The sequence below is a fragment of the Hypanus sabinus genome, chromosome 13 (genome assembly GCF_030144855.1).
Source record: "Hypanus sabinus isolate sHypSab1 chromosome 13, sHypSab1.hap1, whole genome shotgun sequence".
Classification (NCBI taxonomy): Eukaryota; Metazoa; Chordata; class Chondrichthyes; order Myliobatiformes; family Dasyatidae; genus Hypanus; species Hypanus sabinus.
Window position 1 is genome coordinate 23526584 of NC_082718.1, and position 14266 is coordinate 23540849.

General features: G+C 37.7%; 1 protein-coding gene across 3 annotated transcripts in view; it reads left to right on the forward strand.

Annotated features, from left to right (window-relative positions):
- The window catches only part of taf3 (TAF3 RNA polymerase II, TATA box binding protein (TBP)-associated facto), a 243060-nt gene that overhangs the window by 182468 nt on the left and 46326 nt on the right, over positions 1 to 14266 (forward strand). The gene's annotated exons all lie outside the window — the stretch shown is intronic.

A 14266-nucleotide genomic window follows, 5' to 3' on the forward strand; every position in this document is an offset into this window, starting at 1 on the left:
CTATTCAAAATCCTCAGCCTCACTTTTAAGCCTCCCTCAACCTGCCCCCCGTGGCACAGAGGCTCCAAAGCTCTGTGCTCACAAACCCCTGTAGGCTATCTAATTGTGAGCCGGTTCGGATGTGCCAGGAAATGGGTCACCACAATAGCATTTTAATCTCTGCTATTGCAATGTTTCTGATTTTACACAGCCAGTAATTTCTGCACATTCTGTCTGTTCCTTCTGAGTGACAAATATCTAGTTCATAAAAATCTTCTTCCCTACATCATGCAGTTTTTAAAGCAAGGTACCAGTTTAAAGTGGACCAAATATTAATCATCGAGCTAGTGTTGATCTGTCACCCCTTCCTACTCTAGTGTTAAAATTTTTGAATCTCATACTCAGCTATTGTGTCATTTGTTTTACTAAACTCTTCATAAAATCCTTCCTACTTGGAATTGCTCTTTCACTCTTAATATTTCTGTTAAAATGATCCTCGTATGATATTATCCAAATTCCCTGCCAAGATTATTGCAAAAGTTTATCATTCTGCAGAATTTTGCTTTTGTTAATTGCATTTTTTTCCTCACTCCATGACTCCATTATTGCAGAGTGTTGGCGTAAAATAAACCTTTTCTATCTTTACAGGAGTGGTCTAAACTTCATAATATGGTGATTAACAATGTTTCTGAGAATTCCATCTCCAGTTGGGCTTAGAAAAGAGCAAATGGATTTGTTTTACATTGATATTCTTTGGCATGAAAGAAATAGTCAGAGGATCTGTAAAATCGTTTCTAACTAGCTCTTGCATAAACCATAAATAGGTCAATTTAGGCTACCTGCATAGATTCCACATACACAATTGCTGCAAAGGGCATTTTAATGGTCAGTGCAAAAATATTAGTCCCTCAGAACTTAGGAACATAGCCTCAGGCTTATTCTCTCAATTGTCTAAATAGGTAGATAGATAATTTATTGATCCCAAAGGAAATTACAGTGTCACAGCAGCATTACAAATGCAAAATATTGATATTCGACTTGGTCTGTGTTGTGTTACAAGGATTATTCTGTAGTTCCTTTAAGAGCCGAGCAAACAGCTGTCTTAGAAAGCAATGGTTAATCTCATACTGGTGTTCAAATAAAGAGCAAGGTACTCGAACTTCTATTTTGCTATGTTATCTAAATTGTTACTGCATTCTAATTAAGGACACAGAAATGCACTGTCCTTTTTATTATCTATACTTGTTTTTGAGTTCTTGCTTAAATTTCTGGTGTAAGTCCTTTAATCCTCCATTGTGCACTGCTTCACACATCAAAGCAGCTTCATAACTACCTAGACTTTCTGCCAATTTACCTTAAACAGAAGGAAAATCCAGTCTGGAGAGAATGGGTTATAATTGTATTGCATAACACCTGCCTATAGCAAAAAAAAAGATGGAAATATTATTATGTTGCTGTCACAACCTCCACAGTAGTTTGGCGTCCAACTTTCTGAATTATTCACCTCATGCTTACATGCTACTTCATTGGTGAAATTCCTCATTGAGATTACTGAAAAGGACTAGTCCCTACTAGGACTATTTTTAAAGGCAAAACCCTCTCCACCATTGAACAATTTACAAGGAGCACTGTCCCAAGAAAGCAATGTCCATCATCCCTGTCATCCAAACCATGTTCTCTTCTCACTGCTACCATCGGGCAAGAGGTACAGGGACCTTTGGTCCTACACCACCAGATTCAGGGACAGTCATTACCCTTCAACCATCAGGATCCTGAAACATGGACAGCTTCACTCACCTCAATGCTAAGCTGACTCCAAAACCTATAAACTCACTGTCAATGACTCTACAACTCATGTTCTCACGTGTTCTCGTCACTCACTATTTTATGTATTATTTGCATGATTTGACCTTTGCACATTGGAAGTTTGTCATCCTTTGGTATGTATAGTTTTTTGTAAACTCTATTGTAGTTCTTTATTTTCCTATAAATGCCAGCAAGAAAATTAATCTACATGCTTTGATAGTAAATTTACCATCAACTTTGAACTTTGTCTTGGAGAGGCCATATATAGCAGAAGCTCTGCATTTCAGTAGGAAACTCACCACCATCTTTACGAGAGTCTAAAAATAGGCAAAAGCTCCTGTCTCATTGGCAGTTCCCCCATTTTTTTTGAACAAATATACGAAAAGGGAGAATAAATTTGATGTACCACACAAGATGCTGGAGGAATTCAGCAGGTCAGGCAGCATCTATGAAGGGAAACGAACAGTCAACATTTTGGGTTGAACTGAAAGTTAGAGAGGAGTTAGCCAGTATAAAGAGGTGAGGGAAGAAAAGTCTGATAGGTGAATCCATGGAAGAATGGGTAATAGGAAGGTGGGGGAGATAAGAGAGTGGGAATGGCACCAGAAGCAGGGAGGTGAGAGATGTAAGTGACAAAGGTCTGAAGTTGATGGAATCTGATAGGACAAGAAGGTGGAGCATGGAATAAACTGTGGAAGGTGGTGAGGGCAGATGGGAACAGCATATTATTATTCATTCTCATGCAGAGTGATAGATAAATTTGGTTTGTATTCTCTTGAATTTCGAAGAATAAGTAATGACCTCATCAAAACACATTGGATTCTAAAGGGGTTAATCTAGTTGGTGCTGAAAATCCAGAGTTATGGATTTTTTTGTTATGTTTTTTGTTATTTTTTTTGTTATGAGTTATGTCCTCTTTTGGAAGAGGACAGCGAGGCTTGAGAGGAAGTGCGGCGGCGGCCATTTTCAAATTGTCCAATTGCTTCTCAGATCGGAGTTCTGAGAGGCGGGACTGCGCAGGCGCGTGAAGGAGGCCCGGGAAGGAGGGAAGATATATAAAGAACGCCGCCTTAAGAAGTGGGCAGCTTCGTTTGCGGGCAGCGGAGTGAGCCGGGCGCAGAGTGTAGGGCTTAGGCTCAGAGGGCTTAGGCGAAAGAGGGCACAGTAGGCTTATCTTTTAGTTCTTGTATTTTCAGTTATTTGGGAGGTATGAGTGTGAGGGCAGCTTGTTGTTCTCGGTGTCGGATGTGGGAGATCCTGGAGTCTCCGAGCCTCCCGGACGTCCACATCTGCGCCAGGTGCGCCGAACTGCAGCTCCTGAGGGACTGAGTTAGGGAACTGGAGCTGCAGCTCGATGACCTTCGCCTGGTCAGGGAGAGTGAGGAGGTGATAGAGAGGAGTTACAGGCAGGTGGTCACTCCGGGACCACGGGAGGCAGATAGGTGGGTTACAGTCAGGAAGGGGAAGAGGCAGGTACTAGAGAGTACCCCAGTGGCTGTACCCCTTGACAATAAGTACTCATGTTTGAGTACTGTTGGGGGGGACAGCCTACCTGGTGGGAGTGACAGTGGCCGAGCCTCCGGCACAGAGGACGGCCCTGTAGCTCAGAAGGGTAGGGTTAGAAGAAAGAGGTCCATAGTAATAGGGGACTCAATAGTCAGGGGCTCAGACAGGCGTTTCTGTGGAGGTGACCGGGAGTCCCGGATGGTAATTTGCCTCCCTGGTGCCAGGGTTTGGGACGTTTCTGATCGCATCCAAGATATCCTGAAGTGGGAGGGTGAAGAGCCAGAGGTCGTGGTACATGTAGGTACCAATGACATAGGAAGGAAAGGGGAAGAGGTCCTGAAACGAGAGTATAGGGAGTTAGGAAGGCAGTTAAGAAGAAGGACCGCAAAGGTAGTAATCTCGGGATTACTGCCTGTGCCACGCGACAGTGAGAGTAGGAATAGAATTAGGTGGAGGATGAATGCGTGGCTGTGGGATTGGAGCAGGGGGCAGGGATTCAAGTTTCTGGATCATTGGGACCTCTTCTGGGGCAGGAGTGACCTGTTCAAGAAGGACGGGTTACACTTGAATCATGGGGGGACCGATATCCTAGCGGGGAGGTTTGCTAGGGCTACAGGGCGGACTTTAAACTAGTAAGATGGGGGGGCAGGAGACTACTTGAGGAGACTATGGGAGAGGAGGTTAGTTCACCAGTGGAGCAAGTAAATGGACAGTGTGGGAGGGAGGAAAGGCAGGTGAAGGAGAAGGGATGCACTCAGCCCAAAGATGTAGGGGAGAAGAAAGAAAAGGATAATAAATTTGAATGCATTGTTAGGGATGGAAAGAGAGGAGGAGATGGAGAGTATCTTAAATGTATCTATTTTAATGCTAGGAGCATTGTAAGAAAGGTGGATGAGCTTAAAGCGTGGATTGATACCTGGAATTATGATGTTGTAGCTATTAGTGAAACATGGTTGCAGGAAGGGTGTGATTGGCAACTAAATATTCCTGGATTTAGTTGCTTCAGGTGTGATAGAGTAGGAGGGGCCAGAGGAGGAGGTGTTGCATTGCTTGTCCGAGAAAATCTTATGGCGGTGCTTTGGAAGGATAGATTAGAGAGCTCCTCTAGGGAGGCCATTTGGGTGGAATTGAAGAATGGGAAAGGTGCAGTAACACTGATAGGAGTGTATTATAGGCCACCTAATGGGGCGCGTGAGTTGGAAGAGCAAATGTGTAAGGAGATAGCAGATATTTGTAGTAAACACAAGGTGGTGATTGTGGGAGATTTTAATTTTCCACACGTAGACTGGGAAGCTCATTCTGTAAAAGGGCTGGATGGTTTAGAGTTTGTGAAATGTGTGCAGGATAGTTTTTTGCAACAATACATAGAAGTACCGACTAGAGATGGGGCAGTGTTGGATCTCCTGTTAGGGAATGCGATAGGTCAGCTGTCAGATGTATGTGTTGGGGAGCACTTCGGGTCCAATGATCACAATAGCATTAGCTTCAATATAATTATGGAGAAGGACAGGACTGGACCTAGAGTTGAGATTTTTGATTGGAGAAAGGCTAACTTTGAGGGGATGCGAAGGGATTTAGAGAGAGTGGATTGGGTCAAGTTGTTTTATGGGAAGGATGTAATAGAGAAATGGAGGTCATTTAAGGGTGAAATTATGAGGGTACAGAATCTTTATGTTCCTGTTAGGGTGAAAGGAAAGGTTAAAGGTTTGAGAGCACCATGGTTTTCAAGGGATATTAGAAATTTGGTTCAGAAAAAGAGGGATGTCTACAATAGATATAGGCAGCATGGAGTAAAGGAATTGCTCGAGGAATATAAAGAATGTAAAAGGAATCTTAAGAAAGAGATTAGAAAAGCTAAAAGAAGATACGAGGTTGGTTTGGCAAATAAGGTGAAAGTAAATCCGAAAGGTTTCTACAGTTATATTAAAAGCAAGAGGATAGTGAGAGATAAAATTGGCCCCTTAGAGAAACAGAGTGGTCAGCTATGTGTGGAACCGAAGGAAATGGGAGAGATTTTGAATGATTTCTTCTCTTCGGTATTCACTAAGGAGAAGGATATTGAATTGTCTAAGGTGTGGGAAACAAGTAAGGAAGTTATGGAACCTATGACAATTAAAGAGGTGGAGGTACTGGCGCTTTTAAGAAATTTAAAAGTGGATAAATCTCCGGGTCCTGACAGGATATTCCCCAGGACCTTGAGGGAAGTTTGTGTAGAAATAGCAGGAGCTCTGACGGAGATCTTTAATGCGTCATTAGAAATGGGGATTGTGCCGGAGGATTGGCGTATTGCTCATGTGGTTCCATTGTTTAAAAAGGGTTCTAGAAGGAAGCCTAGCAATTATAGACCTGTCAGTTTGACATCAGTGGTGGGTAAATTAATGGAAAGTATTCTTAGAGATAGTATTTATAATTATCTGGATAGACGGGATCTGATTAGAAGTAGCCAGCATGGATTTGTGCGTGGAAGGTCATGTTTGACAAACCTTATTGAATTTTTTGAAGAAGTTACGAGGAATGTTGACGAGGGTAAGGCAGTGGATGTAGTCTATATGGACTTCAGCAAAGCCTTTGACAAAGTTCCACATGGAAGGTTAGTTAAGAAGGTTCAGTCGTTAGGTATTAATGCTGGAGTAATAAAATGGATTCAACAGTGGCTAGATGGGAGATACCAGAGAGTAGTGGTGGATAATTGTTTATCGGGATGGAGGCCGGTGACTAGCGGGGTGCCTCAGGGATCTGGATGATGGGGTGGTAAATTAGATTAGTAAGTATGCCGATGATACTAAGGTAGGAGGTGTTGTGGATAATGAGGTGGATTTTCAAAGCTTGCAGGGAGATTTATGCCGGTTAGAAAAATGGGCTGAACATTGGCAGATGGAGTTTAATGCTGAGAAGTGTGAGGTTCTACATTTTGGCAGGAATAATCCAAATAGAACATACAGAGTAAATGGTAGGGCATTGAGGAATGCAGAGGAACAGAGAGATCTAGGAATAACTGTGCATAGTTCCCTGAAAGTGGAGTCTCATGTAGATAGGGTGGTGAAGAGGGCTTTTGGAACGCTGGCCTTTATAAATCAAAGCATTGAGTACAGAAGTTGGGATGTAATGCTAAAGTTGTACAAGGCATTGGTAAGGCCAAATTTGGAATATTGTGTGCAGTTCTGGTCACCGAATTATAGGAAAGATATCAATAAATTAGAGAGAGTGCAGAGATGATTTACTAGGATGTTACCTGGGTTTCAGCAATTAAGTTACAGAGAAAGGTTGAACAAGTTAGGTCTCTATTCATTGGAGCGTAGAAGGTTGAGGGGGGATTTGATCGAGGAATTTAAAATTTTGAGAGGGATAGATAGAGTTGACGTGAACAGGCTGTTTCCATTGAGAGTAGGGGAGATTCAAACTAGAGGACATGATTTGAGAGTTGGGGGGGTGGAGTTTCAAGATGGCGATGTAAACATCTGCCTTTTAGGCGCTCTTCATTTTTTCAACTATAATCACCCTTTAATCAAATCTTTTCGAACTTAATCATATGAGTTGCTACTTCTGATTAACTTTTTTTTTCCTAAAATAATATTTGATCTAATCTTGTCAAACTTAAAATGGCTACAAGCAAGAAATCGTCTAAGGATCCTTTATCTATCGACATAATTGCTAGCCTTCTGGATGCTAAACTTGTGGGTTTGGGAGGCAGGTTAGAAGGTAAATTGGAAAGTAAACTGGGAAGTTTGGAAAATAAGCTTACCACGAAAATATCTGAACTTGAAGTTGTTAGATCGCTTGAAACTAAGTTTCAATCGCAGGCATCAGATATACAGCGGCATGAAGATAAGATCACGACTCTTGAAAAATCAATTTGTGAAAAAGCACGTACAATTGAAGCGTTGGAGAAGAAGATAGAGTCGACTGCTAAAACTATGGATCAGTATAAGTTTAAAATTACTGATCTCGAAAACCAATCTCGCAGACAGAATTTGTGTATCATCGGATTTCCCGAAAAAGTTGAGTTCGGTGATTTAACTGAATTTTTCTCTAAATTATTGTGGGAAATTTTCGGCGATGAAGGTTTGCAAGCTAAACCTGTTATCGATCGCGCTCACAGAGTTGCGAGATTTTCGACTACGAGTGTTAAACCACGAGCGGTGATTGTTCGCCTTCATTATCCTTGTGAGAAAGAGCTTCTAATTCGATTAGCTTGTAAAAAAGATATGATTTCTCACGACGACAACACATTTCGAATTGTTGAGGATTATTCATACGAAGTAATGAGAGCGAGAATCGCTTTTAAACCAGTGATGGCAGAGATTCACTCGATTGGACTTAAACAAGCTTTAATGTATCCAGCGAAGCTTAGAATTGCGCTGAACGACAACAGTCAACAATTTTTCAACACTCCGGAAGAAGCGAAGAAATTTGTTGAAGAATATCGATCTTCTAGTGCAACTTGAACTATGTGTTATATTGAAGATTTTTCGGAGAGGATGCCATCTCATTTTAAGTTTTAACCTAGGAAGCTGGGTTACAACTTCTTATCCTGATCTACGGGTCTGGTTCTTTTTTTTACTACTATTATCATTGCTTATAGATGCTCTTTTAATTTTTATAATATCCTTTTTTATACACGTTTGTATTTTGTAATAATGAATTACTTTTTTTTCAAAATGTCGTTTCTTCTTCCCATAAGACTTCGCTTTCTGTAAGCGTTTATTTGTCTGCCTGTACTTAGAAATGGGACGAATGTTCTGAATTTTTTAGTCTTTTTTTTATATATATTGTAGTGTCTATTAAATCTTTTTTTTAATTCTATTTTGATGACTCTTTTTTACTAAAATTTTTTTAATAGATTGCTGAACTTATATTTATATTTTGTAATATGGCTTTTTCAAAATGTCGTTTCTTCTTCCCATAAGTCTTTGCTTTTGAAACGTCATCTTTCTTGTATTTGAACATGGAATTTTTTTTAAAGGTATATTACACTTTCAAATTTTAATGTTCATACTTTTTTTATTAATGATTGTTTGTTTTATTATATTAGTTTTTTCATTCTGACTGATATATATTTTCTTTTTGCAACCCTATATCTTAATCTGGGTGTTATATAGTTTTTTTTAAATCTTTTTATGGAGCTGCCATCTTGAAATGGGGGTAATGTTAGTATTAGTTTATGCGCCTGCCGCTTGGCTTTCTTTCGAAGGGAGGGGGTAGGGATCTTTTTTCACGCTTTTGCTTTTTATTTTTTTGCTTTTAGTTTATGGGCCGACTTTAAATTATTAATATTGTTGAGGTGTCATGATCTCCGGTTGCTCCTGAATCAATTTTCCTTCTTCCTGAATTATGGGTTATGTGTCTTTTTAACCTTTTATGATACACACAACTAATATTGGCATGATGGATAAATCTATTAACTTTATCTCTTGGAATACTAATGGTTTAAATCATCCGATTAAACGTAAAAAAATATTTAAAGTATTCCATAGATTGAACGCTAATATTATTTTTGCACAGGAGACCCATATTAGGAGGGAGGATAATCAATGCTTTTTTAGGTTCTGGAAGGGTCAACAATTTCACTCGAATTGTACCGCCAAAATTAGGGGTGTGTATTTTTATAGACCCCTCAGTTTCGTTTACACATCATGAAATTATTTCTGATCCACAGGGCAGATTTTTGTTGATAACTGGTTCACTTTTTAATCGAAAAGTCGTTCTAGTTAATATTTATGCTCCAAATTTTGACTGCCCTGAATTTTTTAAACGTTTATTTACTTCCCTTCCTAATCTAAATGAATATATGTTGATAATGGGTGGAGATTTTAATTGTTGTTTGAATCCTTCGATGGATAGATCTAAACCTATTCGAACTCTTCCGAATAGATCAGCTTTACTTATTAATTCTTTTATGGTCGATTCGGGAATTACTGAAATATGGCGGTTTCTGAACCCTAAAGATAAAGAATTTTCATTTTTTTCACATGTATATATAGTTATTCTAGAATTGATTATTTCCTTATTGATCATCGTTTATTAACAGATGTTACTGATTGTAAATACGATTCTATTGCCATTTCGGATCATGCACCTTTGAAGTTATCTATCAAGATCTCGGACTCTTCCATTAATGCTAGATCTTGGAGACTCAACGCTACTTTGCTTCAAGATCCAGAATTTATTACTTTCATAAAACAACAAATTGACTTATTTTTTTCAACAAACTATACCGAAGAGATTGATAGAGGAATATCTTGGGACTCCTTCAAGGCTTTTATCCGTGGACAAATTATCTCATATTCCATTGGTAAAAGAAAACAAAGATATTTAGATATAGCTTTATTGGTAGATAAAATTAAAGAAATTGATAAGATTTACTCCGTTACTCCTACCAAAGAACTTTATAAGAAGAGAGTTGAGCTTCAAATGGAACATAGCTTATTATTATCTTCTTCAATTGAGAATCAATTAATCAAGACCAGGGCTCAATTTTATATTCATAGTGATCGAACTGGTAAATTGTTAGCTAATCAATTAAAAGCTATTTCGACTAAGCGACAAATTATTAAAATTCGTAAACAAGACGGTAATTTAACTACTGATCATAAAGAAATCAATAACACTTTTCAAGATTTTTATAAATCTTTATATCAATCAGAATTTGATGGTGACCTGTCCATGATGGATATTTTTTTTAACAATTTGAATATTCTGAAACTGATAGATGAAGATCGTAGCTTGCTTGATGCTCCTATTTCTATGGCCGAAATAAGAGAGGCTATCTCATCAATGAATTCAGGGAAAGCTCCTGGCCCTGATGGTTATATTGTAGAATTTTTTAGAACTTTCTCTTCTTTGCTTTCTCCTTGGCTATGTGAAATCTTTAATGATGTGTTTGTTAAGAAGAGATTACCTCAATCTTTCTATGAAGCTACTATTTCTCTAATTCTTAAAAAAGATAAAGATCCTACTTTATGTGCATCTTATCGCCCTATATCATTATTAAATGTAGATTCTAAGATTCTTACAAAAATTTTAGCCATTAGATTAGAAAAGGTACTATCACAGATTATTTCAGAAGATCAAACTGGTTTTATTAGGAATCGGTATTCCTTTTTTAATATTAGAAAATTGATTAATATAATTTATATTTCATCACCCACAACCCCAGAATGTGTTATCTCATTAGATGCTGAAAAAGCTTTTGATAGAGTTGAATGGACATACTTATTTAATGCATTGAGAAACTTTAATTTTAGTCCTAATTTTATATCATAGATTAAATTAATATATTATAAACCTGTTGCTTCTGTTCTTACAAATAATTATAGATCCTCTTTTTTTCAATTATCTCATGGTACGAGACAAGGTTGTCCTTTAAGTCCTTTATTATTTAATATTGCATTAGAACCTTTAGCCATTGCTATTCGTGAATCTCCTAATATTTTTGGTATCACCCGTAATGAGAAGTTAAACAAATTATCACTTTATGCTGATGATTTGCTGTTATATATTTCTGATCCTAATAGGTCTATTCCCGCTATTTTATCCTTGTTGGCTCAATTTGGTAGTTTTTCTGGTTATAAATTAAATTTAGATAAGAGTGAATTATTCCCCTTAAACGCGCAAACCTTATTGAATGACAGGATACCATTTAAAGTTGTTACTGATAACTTTATCTATTTAGGTATAAAAATCACCAGGAAATATAAAGATTTATTTAGACTGAATTTTTTACCTATGCTTCATCAAATTCAACAATTTACTACAAGATGGTCTCCCTTATTCCTATCATTAGTTGGTCGGATTAATGCTATTAAAATGATGATTTTACCGAAATTTTTATATTTATTTCAAGCCTTACCAATTTTTATTCCTAAATCTTTTTTTGACAACATTGATTCAAAAATTTCCTCATTTGTGTGGCAAAATAAAAACCCCAGGTTAAGTAAAAGGCAATTACAAAAATCTAAAAAAGATGGTGGTTTAGCTTTACCTAACTTTAGATTTTACTATTGGGCGAATAATATTCGTAACCTAACGTATTGGAAACTAGATTTGGACTCACCATTGTGTCCACAATGGGTAAATTTGGAATGTAGTGAGGTCAAGGGATATTCTATATTCTCCGTTCTTGGTTCTTTTCTTCCTGCTGATTTAGTTAAATTCAATAAACAAATATTTAATCCTGTTATTAAACATACACTACGAATTTGGTTTCAATTTCGTAAGTTTTTTACTCTGAAAAACTTTGTTCTTGATAGCCCTATTTTACTTAATTTTTTTTTCAAACCTTCATTGACAGATCAAGCTTTTAGCATATGGAAAAGGAAAGGTATAAAATGTTTTCGTGATCTTTTTTTTGAAGGTACTTTGATGTCTTTTGACCAACTCTCCAACAAATTTAAATTACCTAAATCTAATTTTTTTAGATACTTACAAATTAGAAATTTCTTACATAAAGTTCTACCATCTTTTCCCAATTCAACTCCATTGGATTTCTCAGATTTGATTTTCACCTTTAATCCTTGTCAGAAGGGATTAGTAGCTTTGATTTATAACATGATTATGAAGATACAACCAGAAATATCAGATAGAATTAAACAAGAATGGGAAAAAGAACTTTGATACAATATATCAACAGGTAAATGGGAAAAAATTTTACAAATGGTTAATTCCTCTTCTATATGTGCTAAACATGCTTTAATACAATTTAAAATTGTACATAGAGCTTATATGTCTAAAGATAAGCTTGCTCGATTCTACTCTCATATTAACCCTCAATGTGACAGATGTCATTTAGCAGTGGCTTCATTGACCCACATGTTTTGGTCATGTCCCACTTTACATAACTATTGGAAGGACATATTTGGTGCCATTTCCTCAATTTGGAATATCGATTTACAACCTCATTTTATTACTGCAATTTTTGGTATACCAAATGAGGTTGGTAATCAGTTTTCCCCTCCAATCAGACGAATGATTGCTTTTGTAACATTAATGGCCAGAAGGTCTATATTACAAAACTGGAAAGAAGTAAATCCTCCTACCACGTCTCAGTGGTTTTCTCAAACTATTTCTTATCTGAGTTTGGAAAAAATTAGAAGCACTATTTTTGACTCATCAATTAAATTTGAAGAAACCTAGGGACTGTTCATTCGACATTTTCATATGAATTAATTTGGCCTTTTTCAGACCTTCTCTCCTCTTATTCTTGTTCAGGTATGGAGTTCCGGAGTTTTTTTTGACACTATCATATACTTATAAACTGTTATTATTGCCCATGTTAGTTTAGTTTAGTGTTTTTTTCAATATATATTCTCTTTTATATATTTTCAAATTTTTTTTTCCTTTTCTTTTGATGATTATTTTTGTTTTTTTTTCATATATAATTATATAGACTTGATTAATTAATGTACTTTTTTTTGTTGATGTTTAATAGGATATTATTATCCTATTACTAATGTAATTTCAAGTCTATTGTATTTATAACCTATTCATTATTATGTTATGTTTTTTCTTCTATATATATATGAAACTCAATAAAAAGATTGAAAAAGAAAAGATTTGAGAGTTAGGGGGGCAGAAGTTTAAGGGAAACACGAGGGGGTATTTCTTTACTCAAAGAGTGATAGCTGTGTGGAATGAGCTTCCTGTAGAAGTAGTAGAGGCCAGTTCAGTTGTGTCATTTAAGGTAAAATTGGATAGGTATATGGACAGGAAAGGAGTGGAGGGTTATAGGCTGAGTGCGGGTAGGTGGGACTAGGTGAGATTAAGGGTTCGGCACGGACTAGGAGGGCCAAGATGGCCCGTTTCCGTGCTGTGATTGTTATATGGTTATATGGGGCTTCTTCTCAAGGTAAAGAATATTCCTCTTAGGACTGAACAGAAGAACTTCCAGATGTTATGCAATCTCCTGCAATTATATCTTCCATTTCACGCACATCTGCTTTTGTCCTCCAGCTTCTGCATCCATCACATAATTCTTCGAAACTTCCGCCACCTCCCACCACCAAACACATCTTACCCTCCGCTTACTGCTTTCGGCAGGAATCGCTGCCAATGCAACTCCTTTGTCCATTCGTCTCTCCCCACTGATCTCCCTCCTGGCACTTATCCTTGCAAGCGGAACAAGTACTACACTTCCTCCCTCACTACCATTCAGGGCCCCAACCAGTCCTTCCAGGTGAGCAACACTTCACCTGTGAGTCTCTTGGGGTCACATACTATGAACACTGCTCCCAGTGTGGCCTCTTGTATATCGGTGAGTCCGAATGTAGATTGGGAGACCACTTCGCTGAACATCTATGCTCCATCCACCAGAATAAGCAGGATCTCCCAGTGGCCACCCATTTTAATTTCACTTCCTATTCCCATTCCGATATGTTCATCCATGGCCACCTCCACTGTCGGGATGAGGCCACACTTAGGTTGGAGGAACTACACCTTATATTCCATTTGGGTAGCCTCCAACCTGTTGGCATGAACATCAATTTCTCAAACTTCCAGTAATGCTTCTCACTCCAGGGACATTATTTTCTATTATTCCTTATAACTTCAGGATGTTTGATAATTGGGCCCTAAAAGATGAGAAAGATATTTTTTAAATTAGAATTGTAGAGTCATAGAACACTTCAGCACAGGAAAAGGCCTTTCGACCTATCCAATCCATGTCGAACTGTTATTCCACCTAGTCCCAAACCTGGACCATGGCACTCCCATCCATGTATTTATATAAGCTTCTCTTAAAAGTTGCAGTCGAACCTGCATCCTTTTCTTCCACTGGCATTTTGTTCCACTTTCTCACCACCCTGTGAGTGAAGAAGTTTCCCCTCAGGTTCCCTTTCAATATTTCACCCTTCACTCTCAACCAACCTCAGAGGGAAAAAAAGCCTGATTACATTTTGCCTATCTACACCCTTCATAATTCTGTATACCTCTATCAAATCTCCCCTCATATGTTTTCAGAGAATAAAGTTCTAACCTTTTC